This window comes from Pseudophryne corroboree, chromosome 6 (genome assembly GCF_028390025.1).
Source record: "Pseudophryne corroboree isolate aPseCor3 chromosome 6, aPseCor3.hap2, whole genome shotgun sequence".
Lineage (NCBI taxonomy): Eukaryota > Metazoa > Chordata > Amphibia > Anura > Myobatrachidae > Pseudophryne > Pseudophryne corroboree.
The window spans coordinates 103,002,135-103,019,068 of record NC_086449.1 but is presented as its reverse complement, the minus strand read 5'-3'; the positions used below and the strand labels follow the sequence as shown (position 1 = coordinate 103,019,068).

Here is a 16,934-nt window from a genome sequence, read left to right as displayed (position 1 = left end):
AAAGATCACAGCTAAAGGTTTACAAATTAGTACATTAGAACTTAATAAACACCTATCAACACTGACATGAAATGTTTTGGGGCTGTACTCCATTCTTTGTGCGTGCCCACCAATTCTAAACCGCAAGGGCCCACCCAACCGCTTCTCTCCATTCTAAGAAACACCACTGAATTGCTGCTCACGACAAAGGCATCTTCCAATGATTCGGAACAATTCTCTGAAATTAGAACTGTCCCCTCTAATGCTGGACAGTTCTGGTCTGTATTAAAAAGATTAAAGTAACACTCTAACAATTAATTCCCAATTTGTGCTCCACTATGGTTGTTTCAAAAGCTGTCTGCTATCTCATCAATCTCATTGCAGTGTGCCAATGTATCACAGATTTCTTCATATACTGTATGTAATACATTTTTACCTCATTGCAGGATTCAAATGCATCAGAGGTTGTTTCAACACCATCATACATATCCACGGTATTGCAAGGTCCGATGTTATTACACAATTCTAATGTATTACTGGGTGCAGGATTACTGGGAACCTAACTTCAGCATTATCAGATAATTTTACAGTATTGGAACTTATTACCTGCTTCAAGCAGTACGGATGGTGTAGTGGTTAGCATTACTGCTTCAGAGTACTTGGGCTGTCAGACCCCCACAGCCATCAGCCTAGTGCTGCAGGTGTCAAAACGGTCAGTGCAACTGACCATTCATACGTTGCCCCCACATATCGGCCTGCTATCTTGCAGACAGCAGCACTGATAGAGACAGGGGCGCATAGCACCCCTGTCATCTAGCACACTTCTCCTCCTTCATACATGGCAGCAAGGCCTCGAGTCCCCTCGATGGATTGCTGCACTTGCCATGCTTCGGGCACAGTGGCGAGCTTTGCTTGCCACAGGTTCTATTCCCACTCGATTGGTGGCGTGGACCCACCAACCGAGTGGGAAATCTGGGTGGGTGTTGGAATTCCACCCACCGGGTAAATGCCAGCTGTCAGGATTCTGGCGCCTGTATCCTGAACGCTGGGATACCAACAGCCGACATTAGGGATATTAGTTACCCTGTGAAGTAGGACTACGGATGAACATGGGTGCTTGGTTCACTTCTAGAGAAACTACATCAAAATTCACCTTCCTGACAATCAAAGTTAGTGGTCATGACATAACCCTGTCCCCTCCTCTTGTTGGCTGTGGGCTTTATCATAATAACCACAGGTGATTGCCAGCGATTTGAATGGCATTGTAGCTTTGCCTTCATTCATTTATTCACTAACCTACTATCAGGGTTCGACTGCCCATCTGGCACTTCTGGCAAATAGTGTGCCAGTCTGGTCCACAGAGAGCCAGGAAGGCTGCGCGCAGCACAGCCCCTGGCTCTTTGGTTCATCCCCACTTGCAGTTTCCGCGTGCCCTATTGCTTAGCAATATGGGAGCGGGCTGCAAGTCCACGCCCCCTGACTCGCGGCACGCCACCATTTGCAGTGTCCGCGTGCCCATTGCTAGACGCGCATGGCCCCTCTCACTTATGCTTCGGCGCGCGCGTATGTCAGGGCCGGAAAGAGGCCCCAGTCCGTCTCTGCCTACTATTAAGCCATCCCAGTGGTAACAATTTAGTATTTAAAAAAAAAAATTTTTTTAGAATGCCATGTATTTTGTCTTTTATAGAGCTCAATGAGTTATAGACACCAGCTGGTTAGTACCGGGGGTCCCCTATCACATATATCGTACATTAATGCGGTATATACAGTGATCGCGCTGAGCCCAAAAAAAAGTGGGTCCCAGGGACCCCTCACTTTTAAAAATTGGGGTCCTACCGGTCCTTTTTTGGGTCCCATTGGAATGAAGGTTCTTATTAATCTTAATCTTGTTGCAAGGTGGGGGGGATAGGGTGACAGTGCTGCTGGGCTGTGTAGCATGCAGGACACCCTGCACCAGAGCTGTAACTAGACATTTTAGTGCGCCTTGGCAGAAAGTGAATTGGTTTTCCACCTCCCAGAACATAAAGTATAGGCAGCGTGCGCCGAAGGCGTGCATGAAAAACTTAGGAGCGTGGCTTAATGGAGAAGGGGCGTGACCACATAATAGTACCAATTCACATTATACCACACAGTGGTGCCGCTTATACACTAGTGATGTGCACCGGAAATTTTTCGGGTTTTGTGCTTTGGTTTTGGGTTCGGTTCCGCGGCCGTGTTTTGGGTTCGAACGCGTTTTGGCAAAACCTCACCGAATTTTTTTTGTCGGATTCGGGTGTGTTTTGGATTCGGGTGTTTTTTTCAAAAAACCCTAAAAAACAGCTTAAATCATAGAATTTGGGGGTCATTTTGATCCCAAAGTATTATTAACCTCAATAACCATAATTTCCACTCATTTTCAGTCTATTCTGAACACCTCACACCTCACAATATTATTTTTAGTCCTAAAATTTGCACCGAGGTCGCTGGATGACTAAGCTCAGCAACCCAAGTGGCCGACACAAACACCTGGCCCATCTAGGAGTGGCACTGCAGTGTCACGCAGGATGGCCCTTCCAAAAAACACTCCCCAAACAGCACATGACGCAAAGAAAAAAAGAGGCGCAATGAGGTAGCTGTGTGACTAAGCTCAGCGACCCAAGTGGCCGACACAAACACCTGGCCCATCTAGGAGTGGCACTGCAGTGTCAGGCAGGATGGCCCTTCCAAAAAATACTCCCCAAACAGCACATGACGCAAAGAAAAAAAGAGGCGCAATGAGGTAGCTGTGTGAGTAAGCTAAGCGACCCTAGTGGCCGACACAAACACCTGGCCCATCTAGGAGTGGCACTGCAGTGTCACGCAGGCTGGCCCTTCCAAAAAACACTCCCCAAACAGCACATGATGCAAAGAAAAATGAAATAAAAAAGAGGTGCAAGATGGAATTGTCCTTGGGCCCTCCCACCTACCCTTATGTTGTATAAACAGGACATGCACACTTTAACCAACCCATCATTTCAGTGACAGGGTCTGCCACACGACTGTGACTGAAATGACGGGTTGGTTTGGACCCCCACCAAAAAAGAAGCAATTAATCTCTCCTTGCACAAACTGGCTCTACAGAGGCAAGATGTCCACCTCATCAACATCCTCCGATATATCACCGTGTACATCCCCCTCCTCACAGATTATCAATTCGTCCCCACTGGAATCCACCATCTCAGCTCCCTGTGTACTTTGTGGAGGCAATTGCTGCTGGTGAATGTCTCCACGGAGGAATTGATTATAATTCATTTTAAAGAACATCATCTTCTCCACATTTTCTGGATGTAACCTCGTACGCCGATTGCTGACAAGGTGAGCGGCGGCACTAAACACTCTTTCGGAGTACACACTTGTGGGAGGGCAACTTAGGTAGAATAAAGCCAGTTTGTGCAAGGGCCTCCAAATTGCCTCTTTTTCCTGCCAGTATAAGTACGGACTGTCTGACGTGCCTACTTGGATGCGGTCACTCATATAATCCTCCACCATTCTTTCAATGGGGAGAGAATCATATGCAGTGACAGTAGACGACATGTCCGTAATCGTTGTGAGGTCCTTCAGTCCGGACCAGATGTCAGCATCAGCAGTCGCTCCAGACTGCCCTGCATCACCGCCAGCGGGTGGGCTCGGAATTCTGAGCCTTTTCCTCGCACCCCCAGTTGTGGGAGAATGTGAAGGAGGAGATGTTGACAGGTCGCGTTCCGCTTGACTTGACAATTTTCTCACCAGCAGTTCTTTGAACCCCTGCAGACTTGTGTCTGCCGGAAAGAGAGATCCAAGGTAGGTTTTAAATCTAGGATCGAGCACGGTGGCCAAAATGTAGTGCTCTGATTTCAACAGATTGACCACCCGTGAATCCTTGTTAAGCGAATTAAGGGCTCCATCCACAAGTCCCACATGCCTAGCGGAATCGCTCTGTGTTAGCTCCTCCTTCAATGTCTCCAGCTTCTTCTGCAAAAGCCTGATGAGGGGAATGACCTGACTCAGGCTGGCAGTGTCTGAACTGACTTCACGTTTAGCAAGTTCAAAAGGTTGCAGAACCTTGCACAACGTTGAAATCATTCTCCACTGCGCTTGAGACAGGTGCATTCCACCTCCTATATCGTGCTCAGTTGTATAGGCTTGAATGGCCTTTTGCTGCTCCTCCAACCTCTGAAGCATATAGAGGGTTGAATTCCACCTCGTTACCACTTCTTGCTTCAGATGATGGCAGGGCAGGTTCAGGCGTTTTTTGGTGGTGCTCCAGTCTTCTGTACGTGGTGCCTGTACGCTGAAAGTGTGCCACAATTCTTCTGGCCACCGACAGCATCTCTTGCACGCCTCTCTCGTTTTTTAAATAATTCTGCACCACCAAATTCAAGGTATGTGCAAAATATGGGACGTGCTGGAATTTGCCCATATTTAATGCACACACAATATTGCTGGCGTTGTCCGATGCCACAAATCCACAGGAGAGTCCAATTGGGGTAAGCCATTCTGCGATGATCTTCCTCAGTTGCCGTAAGAGGTTTTTAGCTGTGTGCGTATTCTGGAAAGCGGTGATACAAAGCGTAGCCTGCCTAGGAAAGAGTTGGCGTTTGCGAGATGCTGCTACTGGTGCCGCCGCTGCTGTTCTTGCGGCGGGAGTCCATACATCTACCCAGTGGGCTGTCACAGTCATATAGTCCTGAGTCTGCCCTGCTCCACTTGTCCACATGTCCGTGGTTAAGTGGACATTGGGTACAACTGCATTTTTTAGGACGCTGGTGAGTCTTTTTCTGAGGTCTGTGTACATTTTCGGTATCGCCTGCCTAGAGAAATGGAACCTAGATGGTATTTGGTACCGGGGACACAGTACCTCAAACAAGTCTATAGTTGGCTCTGCAGTAATGATGGATACCGGAACCACGTTTCTCACCGCCCAGGATGCCAAGGCCTCAGTTATCCGCTTTGCAGCAGGATGACTGCTGTGATATTTCATCTTCCTCGCAAAGGACTGTTGGACAGTCAATTGCTTGGTGGAAGTAGTAAAAGTGGTCTTACGACTTCCCCTCTGGGATGACCATCGACTCCCAGCAGCAACAACAGCAGCGCCAGCAGCAGTAGGCGTTACACGCAAGGATGCATCGGAGGAATCTTAGGCAGGAGAGGACTCGTCAGAATTGCCAGTGACATGGCCTGCAGGACTATTGGCATTCCTGGGGAAGGAGGAAATTGACACTGAGGGAGTTGGTGGGGTGGTTTGCGTGAGCTTGGTTACAAGAGGAAGGGATTTACTGGTCAGTGGACTGCTTCCGCTGTCGCCCAAAGTTTTTGAACTTGTCACTGACTTATGATGAATGCGCTGCAGGTGACGTATAAGGGAGGATGTTCCGAGGTGGTTAACGTCCTTACCCCTACTTATTACAGCTTGACAAAGGCAACACACGGCTTGACAAATGTTGTCCGCATTTCTGTTGAAATACTTCCACACCGAAGAGCTGATTTTTTTGGTATTTTCACCAGGCATGTCAATGGCCATATTCCTCCCACGGACAACAGGTGTCTCCCCGGGTGCCTGACTTAAACAAACCACCTCACCATCAGAATCCTCCTGGTCAATTTCCTCCCCAGCGCCAGCAACACCCATATCCTCCTCATCCTGGTGTACTTCAACACTGACATCTTCAATCTGACTATCAGGAACTGGACTGCGGGTGCTCCTTCCAGCACTTGCAGGGGGCGTGCAAATGGTGGAAGGCGCATGCTCTTCACGTCCAGTGTTGGGAAGGTCAGGCATCGCAACCGACACAATTGGACTCTCCTTGTGGATTTGTGATTTCGAAGAACGCACAGTTCTTTGCTGTGCTTTTGCCAGCTTAAGTCTTTTCATTTTTCTAGCGAGAGGCTGAGTGCTTCCATCCTCATGTGAAGCTGAACCACTAGCCATGAACATAGGCCAGGGCCTCAGCCGTTCCTTGCCACTCCGTGTGGTAAATGGCATATTGGCAAGTTTACGCTTCTCCTCCGACGATTTTATTTTAGATTTTTGAGTCCTTTCTTTACTGATATTTGGTGTTTTGGATTTTACATGCTCTGTACTATGACATTGGGCATCGGCCTTGGCAGACGACGTTGATGGCATTTCATCGTCTCGGCCATGACTAGTGGCAGCAGCTTCAGCACGAGGTGGAAGTCGATCTTGATCTTTCCCTATTTTTGGAACCTCAACATTTTTGTTCTCCATATTTTAATAGGCACAACTAAAAGGCACCTCAGGTAAACAATGGAGATGGATGGATACTAGTATACTTATGGATGACGAGTGACTGCCGACACAGAGGTAGCTACAGCCGTGGACTACCGTACTGCGTCTGCTAGTATAGACTGGATGATAATGATATAAAAAATATATATATATATATCACTACTGCAGGACAGGTATATATTATATAATGACGGACCTGCTGGACACTGTCAGCAGACTCCTAAACTACTAGTATGAAGAAGATAGAAAAAAAAAACCCACCACAGGTAGGTATACAATTATGGACGAGCACTGCCGACACAGAGGTAGCTACAGCCGTGGACTACCGTACTGCGTCTGCTAGTATAGACTGGATGATAATGATATAAAAAATATATATATATATATCACTACTGCAGGACAGGTATATATTATATAATGACGGACCTGCTGGACACTGTCAGCAGACTCCTAAACTACTAGTATGAAGAAGATAGAAAAAAAAAAACCCACCACAGGTAGGTATACAATTATGGACGAGCACTGCCGACACAGAGGTAGCTACAGCCGTGGACTACCGTACTGCGTCTGCTAGTATAGACTGGATGATAATTATATAAAAAATATATATATATCACTACTGCAGGACAGGTATATATTATATAATGACGGACCTGCTAGACACTGTCAGCAGACTCCTAAACTACTAGTATGAAGAAGATAGAAAAAAAAAACCCACCACAGGTAGGTATACAATTATGGACGAGCACTGCCGACACAGAGGTAGCTACAGCCGTGGACTACCGTACTGCGTCTGCTAGTATAGACTGGATGATAATGATATAAAAAATATATATATATCACTACTGCAGGTATATATTATAATATAATGAATGACGGACCTGCTGGACACTGTCTGTCAGCAGAATGCGTTTATAGAATAAATAAAAAAACACCACACGAGTGTTTAACTTTTTCAGGCAGACAATATACTGGTGGTCACTGGTCAGTCACACTGGCAGCAAAAGTGTGCACTGTTATGTACTCCTGCTATAACTGCTCCCCAGTCTCCCCCACAATTAAGCTGTGTGAGCAGTGAGCACTCAGCACAGTCAGATATACATAGATGATATTATCAATCATGCAGCACACTGAGGCTGAGCACAGATATGGTATGTGACTGTGTATCGTTTTTTTTTTCAGGCAGAGAACGGATTTTAAATAATAAATAAAACTGGTGGTCACTAGTATAACTATCAGCAAAACTCTGCACTCTCTGAGTACTCCAGTCCTAATGCTCCCCAAAATTACTAAACTTAAATTACTAGTAAATCAAGTGTCTCACTCTATCTAAACGGAGAGGACGCCAGCCACGTCCTCTCCCTATCAATCTCAATGCACGTGTGAAAATGGCGGCGACGCGCGGCTCCTTATATAGAATCCGAGTCTCGCGATAGAATACGAGCCTCACGAGAATCCGACAGCGGGATGATGACGTTCGGGCGCGCTCGGGTTAACCGAGCAAGGCGGGAAGATCCGAGTCTGCCTCGGACCCGTGTAAAAAGGCTGAAGTTCGGGGGGGTTCGGATTCCGAGGAACCGAACCCGCTCATCTCTATTATACACATTGCACCAGGTAGAACCTCCTATACACACTGCGCCAGGTAGAGCACGTTATACATATTGCTCCATGTAGAGCACGTTATTAGCGCCAGGCAGAGCACGTTTTACACTTAGCGCCAGCTAGAGCACGTTATACACATTGCGCCAGGTAGAGCACGTTATACACATTGCACCAGGTAGAGCACGTTATAAACATTGTACCAGGTAGAGCACGTTATACAAATTGCACCAGGTAGAGCATGTTATACACACTGCACCAGGTAGAGCACGTTATACACATTGCACCAGGTAGACCACGTTATACACACTGCGCCAGGTAGAGCACGTTATACACATTGCGCCAGGTAGATGACAATATGCACATTGCGCCAGGTAGAGCACGTTATACACATTGCGCCAGGCAGAGCACGTTATACACACTGCGCCAGGTAGAGCACGTTATACACACTGCACCAGGTAGAGCACTTTATACACACTGCGCCAGGTAGAGCACGTTATACACACTGCGCCAGGTAGAGCACGTTATACACACTGCGCCAGGTAGATGACAATATGCACATTGCACCAGGTAGAGCACGTTATACACATTGCGGCAGGCAGAGCACGTTATACACACTGCGCCAGGTAGAGCACGTTATACACACTGCACCAGTTAGAGCACTTTATACACACTGCGCCAGGTAGAGCACGTTCTACACACTGCGCCAGGTAGAGCACGTTATACACACTGCGCCAGGTAGATGACAATATGCACATTACACCAGGTATAGCACGTTATAAACACTGCGCCAGGTAGAGCACGTTATACACACTGCGCCAGGTAGATGACAATATGCACATTGCACCAGGTAGAGCACGTTACACACACGGCGCCAGGTAGAGCACGTTATTCACACTGCGCTAGGTAGAGTACGTTATTCACACTGCGCCAGGTAGAGCACGTTATTCACACTGCGCCAGGTAGAGCACGTTATACTTTCCGCCAGGTAGAGCACGTTATACACATTGCGCCAGGTAGAGCACGTTATACACACTGCGCCAGGAAGAGCACGTTATACACACTGCGCCAGGCAGAGCACGTTATACACACTGCACCAGGTAGATGACAATATGCACACTGCGTCAGGTAGATGACAATATGCACACTGCGCCAGGTCGATGACAATATGCACACTGCGCCAGGTCGATGACAATATGCACACTGCGCCAGGTAGATGACAATATGCACATTGCACCAGGCAGAGCGCGTTATACACACTGCGCCAGGCAGAGCACGTTATACACATTGCGCCAGGTAGAGGGGCAGAGATATAGGGGTGTGAGGAGGTAACACTGGGCTGAGTTGGGGAGGGGAATCAGTGTGTCTGGACTGACAGGGGGGGTTCTAGATGAAAGGGCAGTGAGATAACACAGTGGGCTGGTTGGGGAGGGAAGGTGGAAACACTGGGCTGGCAGGGTCAGTAATGGTGGGGGACACTGGGCTGGCAGGGTCAGTAATGGTGGGGGACACTGGGCTGGCAGGGTCAGTAATGGTGGGGGACACTGGGCTGGCACGGTCAGTAATGGTGGGGGACACTGGGCTGGCAGGGTCAGTAATGGTGGGGGACACTGGGCTGGCAGGGTCAGTAATGGTGGGGGACACTGGGCTGGCACGGTCAGTAATGGTGGGGGGACACTGGGCTGGCACGGTCAGTAATGGTGGGGGACACTGGGCTGGCACGGTCAGTAATGGTGGGGGACACTGGGCTGGCAGGGTCAGTAATGGTGGGGGACACTGGGCTGGCAGGGTCAGTAATGGTGGGGGACACTGGGCTGGCAGGGTCAGTAATGGTGGGGGACACTGGGCTGGCACGGTCAGTAATGGTGGGGGACACTGGGCTGGCAGGGTCAGTAATGGTGGGGGACACTGGGCTGGCACGGTCAGTAATGGTGGGGGACAATGGGCTGACACGGTCAGTAATGGTGGGGGACACTGGGCTGGCACGGTCAGTAATGGTGGGGGACACTGGGCTGGCACGGTCAGTAATGGTGGGGGACACTGGGCTGGCACGGTCAGTAATGGTGGGGGACACTGGGCTGGCAGGGTAAGTAATGGTGGGGGACACTGGGCTGGCAGGGTCAGTAATGGTGGGGGATACTGGGCTGGCAGACACTGTTAAGGCAGCATTAGCCTGCTGCTGTTCAGTTTCTGCCTGGCCCCGCACACTGGCTCAGCTAAATTACCTCTGCACTGCCAGCTCGGTGCAGGGATCTGTTCCCAGGTGGCGGGTCCGACTTGCTTCATCACTCTGCTGGGTGATGTCATCTGGCGGCGGCTCCGGCACCTCCCGTATCATCTGTTATCTAGCGGCCCCCCCACCCCCTCCCCTCCCGTTGACTAGTGCAGCCGGGGAGAGGGTGACAAGTGTGGATCAAGCCCCGGAGCGCCGCGCTGCAGCTTCCCGTCAGTCCTCTCAGTGTGTAAACTCTCTGACTCCCGGCACCGCATCTTCCCGCCCAGCAGCAGCAGCCGCAGCTGACTTCTGACCACTAAGGTCAGAGAAAAGTCAGCAAGAGACCAATCGAGCGCCAGAGAGCAATTTCAACGGAGCGCGTCCCCGGGGACCCGCCCATTCTTAACAAATGAGTCCCCAGTCCTCATTTTGGGGTAAAAAACGCGCTATAGCGCGTTTTTGCGATCACTGAATTATATATAGACAGTACCACCATCATGTTCTTATTTGTTATACATATATTACATTTTACTGCATTCCCAGGACTATGATGCATTCACTACAGTGCATTGCTGTTTTCAGCGTGGTGCATTATCATGCATGCACTCTCAGTATTTACTATACTGTATAACTATAAAAGAGCCCTGACCATGTACTCTCTAATGGTTATCCAGGCAATCAGCAGCCAGTCTACCTTCCTGTGTGTGGGCTATGGGTGGAAGGTCACTCTGTAAAGCATAGGAGACTATCAGTAGCATGGTTGCTTATCCCAGTACTAGGGATTACCTAGAACTGCCAGAAGCAGGGCAGGGCATGATGCAAATTGTGTAATAAATCTCATAGTTTCTTACCGCTTCTCTACATGTACTGGAAGTAATAAAAGTAGGCAATATAGGCAGGAGGGCCCGGTTAAGACAATATACAGTAATAATATGTCCAAAGCAGTTTTTCTTCAAAAACATTTCCCCTGTCTGAGGAAGCGGCCAGGAGCCATAAAATGCATTGTAGATATACAGTAAGACCTTTTATTTATTTTATTGCTTATTTTTTTATGTTTTATCTATATTTTTACAATATTTTCTATCATGCTATACTGTGATTCAAAAATATATTTTTTTCTCTCAAAATGTTTGTTTCTATAATTGGTTTTACATGCATTTTCATGTCACAAATAGAGCAGTTTTAAACCTTTTTTCTCTGTCACTCCATTGCATTATGATGATGTATTGTCACAAACTGGGGTCTTAGGGGGTCATTCAGACCCTGCCGCTGTTGAGCCACTACAGGTTGCGGCAAACTGCGCATACACATTGGGGGTCATTCCGAGTTGTTCGCTCTGTATTTTTCTTCGCATCGCAGCGATTTTCCGCTAACTGCGCATGCGCAATGTTCGCACTGCGACTGCACCAAGTAAATTTGCTATGCAGTTAGGTATTTTACTCACGGCATTACGAGGTTTTTTCTTCGTTCTGGTGATCGTAGTGTGATTGACAGGAAGTGGGTGTTTCTGGGCGGAAACAGGCCGTTTTATGGGAGTGTGTGAAAAAACGCTACCGTTTCTGGGAAAAACGCGGGAGTGGCTGGAGAAACGGAGGAGTGCCTGGGCGAACGCTGGGTGTGTTTATGACGTCAAACCAGGAACGACAAGCACTGAACTGATCGCAGATGCCGAGTAAGTTTGAATCTACTCAGAAACTGCTAAGAAGTGTCTATTCGCAATTTTGCTAATCTTTCGTTCGCAATTTTGATAAGCTAAGATTCACTCCCAGTAGGCGGCGGCTTAGCGTGTGCAAAGCTGCTAAAAGCAGCTTGCGAGCGAATAACTCGGAATGACCACCATTGGCCACATCATGGCTGTGCAAACATACACATTTCGGCCACATCAGAGAAGGATGCAGCCACAATGTGATTGACAGCGGTAGGCGTTCATGGGGCGGCGATGTGGCATTGGGGGGGCGGGGCGAGTAGAATGTCGGCAGGCCTGGACCATTTTCGGGGCAGCTGCGGGACATCACACGCAGCCGCTCCAAAAGAAAAAGATAGCCGATGACCGCATCACTGCGCTGCCAGGGGTCAACCTTAGATCCAATGCCTCACAATCTAATTGCGAACACATCGGGGGGGGGGAGGGGGGGCGGCCACACACATGCTGGGCGGCCTTGCCCTGTGCTGGGCGGACCCAGCATGTGCAGAGATGAACGCAGATCTGGATGCGTTCATCTCTGAATAACCCCCTTAGTCTTTCATTCCCTGTACAGTGCTGCTGGGCTGCACTGCTCCTGGCCAGTTACTGCATTCCGGATTGTTGCGTAGCTGGCTGCATGGGCACAGCCATGTTGTTTCCAGGTCAGGTGAACACATCCTCCAACCGGGTGCTGCTGATGCGCTTACACGATCCCAGCTTCCAATTGGGGCAAAGAGATGTAGCTATGGCTCAGCCTTTGTCAGAACTCACTTCCTAAGTGCATGTGCTCTGTGACCCCGCTCCTGCTTGTTGCCTGAGTCTGGAGGCATCACTAGGGGGTGCGGGCCGCACCCAGGTGTCTCACTTGCAGGGGGTGACACCACAACTCCTACGCAGTGACAGGGAGCTGGGAGTTGCACTGTTACATTCTCGTGTAGCACCTGGCTCCTGTCACTGGGAAGGAGTCTCCGGGGGCAGCCCAGCATCTTTGGGAATGCTGGATATGTCCCCGGAGTAATGTAAACAGGGGTATCCCCTGAGGCCACACCCCCTTTACTACCCAGAGTGATGTAAACATTGGGTTTTGTCAAGGCCTCATCCCTTCCTGCTAAGACACACCCCTTTTTGACGCACGGTGTAAACCCTATTTACTGCACAGGGTGTCACCATTGCCTGAGTCCAGTCTTTCTACCGCTTACCTGTATCCAGTCTCCCATTTTTAAGTGTGTACAGGTTCTCCTTAAACTACCTGTTCTCAGTACTGCTACCGCTGCGGGTGTCAGTACTCCTGGCATATCCTGCATTCAGTGCTTCTCCTACTGCCTGTATCCAACACTACTGTTATTATCAAGTACTCAGTGCTCCTGTCATTCCAGCATTCAGATTCACATTACACCACACCACACGTAGTGCCCCTTATTCATGTTACGCCACACAGTAGTACCTCTTATACACATATTGCCCACAGTAGTAGTGCCCCTTACACATAAACATTGTCGGTAATTGACAATGTCTTTGATATAATAGTATGGCCAGTGCCCATAGCCAGTCTGATTACAGGGCTCAGGCTATTGCCTGTCTACCCGAGGCTCAGAGAGATCTTGGTCTAATGCCTAGGTCACTTTATTGATCACGGGGCTCAGGCCCTTTTGGCCTGCCTTGTTGCTGGGCACACTGGTGATCTGGGCCTAATATAATTATTTATAAGGCTCAGGCCCTTTTGGCCTGCCTAGCTGAGGGGCAGTTTTAAGTGCCCAGTCACCTTATTCACCTGGAGACGCACTTTAATGTACAGGTCCTAATGCCCTCTATGGTGCCACAGGCCAAATGCCTCACTTTTTGGCTACCGGCCTAGTGCCCACCTACTTCTCCCTGGGCCGAGGATCCCACCTACTGTTCCTTAGGCCTTGTACCTGCATACGCCTACGGGCCTAATGCCCCACTGCCCTGGTGGTCTAGGGGGACGAGGTGTGGGTGAATGGTGGGTCTCACAGAGTGCCTACCTGTACAGAGAAGGAGGACACAGAGGGAGCTTTGTTAGCCCTTTCACTTTACACCCCTGTATACATCTCTGGTCCTCATCTTCTTTACGCAGCTGGCCCGTCCTGGCCAGTGGCATCAACCTCTTCCTCTCTGCCTCCAGCCGGCACCTTCTGTCTTCGTTCTTGAGCCCAGCTTCTTCTGGCCTCTTCCAAGGACACTGGAGCTCTTCCATAGGCATCTTCTCCTCTTCACTGCCACTGCACTTCTTGTTTTTCCCTCCAGCAGCCTCTGACGTCACACATCGGGGGCGGGGCACACTATGGCATGGTGAGCTCTGATTTGCTCACCACGGCCGCTTCCTATTGGCTGCTGATCCGTGAACCCGTGATTCGCTTACGGATAGCGCCAAATTCAAAAGCCCGCCACCGGCGCTCCTGTTTGGTTGCTGTATTGCCACCAAGTTTGACGTTTGAATCACCGCTTCCGCTGCGCTGCCCATCGTGAATGGTCTGGTGCTGGGAAAAAATAGGTGGTTCTGCCATTGGACGCCCTCCGCTGCTGCTCTTCCAGCGCTGGGATCAGGTACTTGGCCTACTGGGGACACAGCTTCCCCACACCCAGCTGCTCTTCTGGTGCTGGAACAGACATGCGGTCCCAGCACTGATATCTGATGTGCCCGATGCGGGGCACATCTCCACATAGCCACAGCTGCCTGTATCTAGTTGCTGTGACCGGGTAAGGTGGGCGAGCGGTGGTAGAATGCAGTTCCGCCCCATTCCGGGACACTTTAACCCCTAGGCGACACCACACTAGAATGTTGACATGGTTTGTCATGTTGACAGGTACATGTCGACATCCTTACAATGTCAACATCTGAAATGTCAACATTCTCAGAATGCGCACGGTTAGGGTTAGGCATCGGCGAGAGGATTAGGGTTAGGCACTATAGGGAGTGATAGGGATTAGGGGTGGGAATACTCACTGGAACGATGGTGATTCACACATATGTGCCAGAGCTGCTCCTCACATGACCGCTGGGAGCAGGAAGAAGACGCTGGAGACCCAGCAGCAGCCCTAGACTAGGTAAGTGACTGCTGGGACACCAGGAACTTTAGGTTGACATTCTATTATGTCAACATGTCATCCATGTAGATATGATGAATTTCTACATGGTCACTGGTAATGTTGTCGTGCTGCATGTCAACAGTTCAACCATGTTGACATTCCCATTTTGACTTTATACATGTTTACATGAGAACTGCCGACCTAACACCACACCCCAAAAAGAAATGAATGTTTGACAAGAAAATGATAAACGTGGGATTCAGTTATTATTGTGCTTAAGTATATAGATAACTAATTTTTATCCCGTGTTTTTCCTATTACTGGATATCTATTAATAAGCAGTGTCATGGGTGGAACTCGGCCAAATAGATAAGCATATATACATAAAGGATAATTTGCTACCTGCAAGCGCATAGACAGGAAATGTATTATATGCCTTAGTCACAGCATTGTGAGCTCATGTGAATACAAGGGCGATGCATATTGGAAACCGGTGTACTTGTTATGAGAAGTATATTTACATTGTGAGGTTCCCTCCAACTATGTTATTCTTTTACGTGTGTTTCCTCAATGCACATCCAGGGACATATGTTCACTTTATCTGGTGGGCATGTACAATGGTGACCGTGCCGGCGGTCTGCCAGCAGCCCTGGTTTAACTCAGAGGCTGTTAAATATCTGCAGTCTGGAACACAAAATGTTGGACATTCCTAGAGATGATCGTATAATCAAGGTCACTGTAATTGCTCTCAGTCTCTGCTGGTGAGGAGGCGTTTTCCATTGCACAAATCAAGGGCGGATTAATTGCTTTTAACTCATTTTATATTCCTGTGCTGGCTATAATCATATATCTGGGAGTACGTCATTGGGGTGTAACCAATAAACAAGTTAAGCAGCCTATGAAGTATAAGGACATATATTAAAGGCACACTAACTCCATTTTTTTTTCAATCTTTCCCATATGATGCACCTGATGCAGTTATAATGTAATGCACTTGCATGAGACGCTGTAGTTACAGACTTACTGTAAATTCTGAGACAGTGCCTGCTACTGTAATGATGAATGATAGTCTATCTGAAGCATCGCCATTCAATTTTGTATTTTAAGATTAGATCTTCTACTGTATATCCATGAGCTTCACATTCCAAGCTCCATCTGCACCACTCCCCTGCAAGCAGAATTCATTTTTCTCAGATATGTATTTAGAGGTACAGATGGTGGGATGGAAGGAAGAGGAGCAGGGGACAGAGCAGGGGGACCTCCAAGGATCATTCCTGACTGGCTGCTGTGTGTAAACAAACTCACTATTTCTTATAGCAGTATCTTCATCTAAACATACAGACAGTATTAACTTTATATGTATATTCCTGCACACAACCCACTATTAACTTTATATGTATATTCCTGCACACAACCCACTTTAGCAAACAACATTTTTTACCGTATTGTTATTACAAACTCCATGGCGACTACTGTTTATGCCTCTTGAAGCGTTGTTGGTTTTCTGCCCATAATATGGTTTTTTTGAGCCTTGCACGTCTGCTCTATTCCAATTTGATAGTGTCCAATGTATATAAAGCATGTACTCCAAGGAACAACATTATAAAATGGTCCAGATTCTCCTAGCTTATGTCGGCAGTGTGCTGTCAAGCGTCAACATGACTGTATTGATTAGGGAGGCATGTCCACCAATGACTGCCGAGGTCCTGTCATCACCCCTCCCCAGGCCCTCTTTTATCAGTCTCTTTAACCAATAGAAATCCAACCAAAACTTTTCCGTTTTGGTGGGAATTACCTTTAAGCATCAGAATTTCACCTTATGGACAGATGTAGCGTCGTATTTATTACATCAAACATTAATGTGGTTAAGATGTGATAATAATGCTGATAGTCGCAAAGTGAAAGGAATATTCTCACTTGTACTTATTAACTCTTGGGTGCCGGGACAGAGCTTGCAACTGCTATGACTGTTTCCAGGTACTGCCCTAACGTGCGTATTGTGCATGTGCAGCTTTTGGGCTGGGGGCTGATGGGGAGGATTTCAGAGGAAACCTCCCCACTAAAATATGCAGTGGAGTAGCCCATAGGCTACCATGGTCTAGCGCCACATGAAGGTGGTGTTAGCTACCAGTACTGCTTAATCTTGCAATTTGGCATCCCTATAG

The 16,934-nt window shown here is 48.3% G+C and overlaps 1 protein-coding gene and 1 long non-coding RNA gene across 5 annotated transcripts in view; one reads left to right on the top strand and one right to left on the bottom strand.

The window, feature by feature from the left end:
- The window catches only part of LOC134936503 (uncharacterized), a 196,365-nt gene that overhangs the window by 97,720 nt on the left and 81,711 nt on the right, over window positions 1-16,934 (bottom strand). The window lies entirely within an intron of this gene.
- Window positions 1-16,934, top strand: part of LOC134936500 (lysophosphatidic acid receptor 2-like) — a 158,070-nt gene that overhangs the window by 139,049 nt on the left and 2,087 nt on the right. The gene's annotated exons all lie outside the window — the stretch shown is intronic.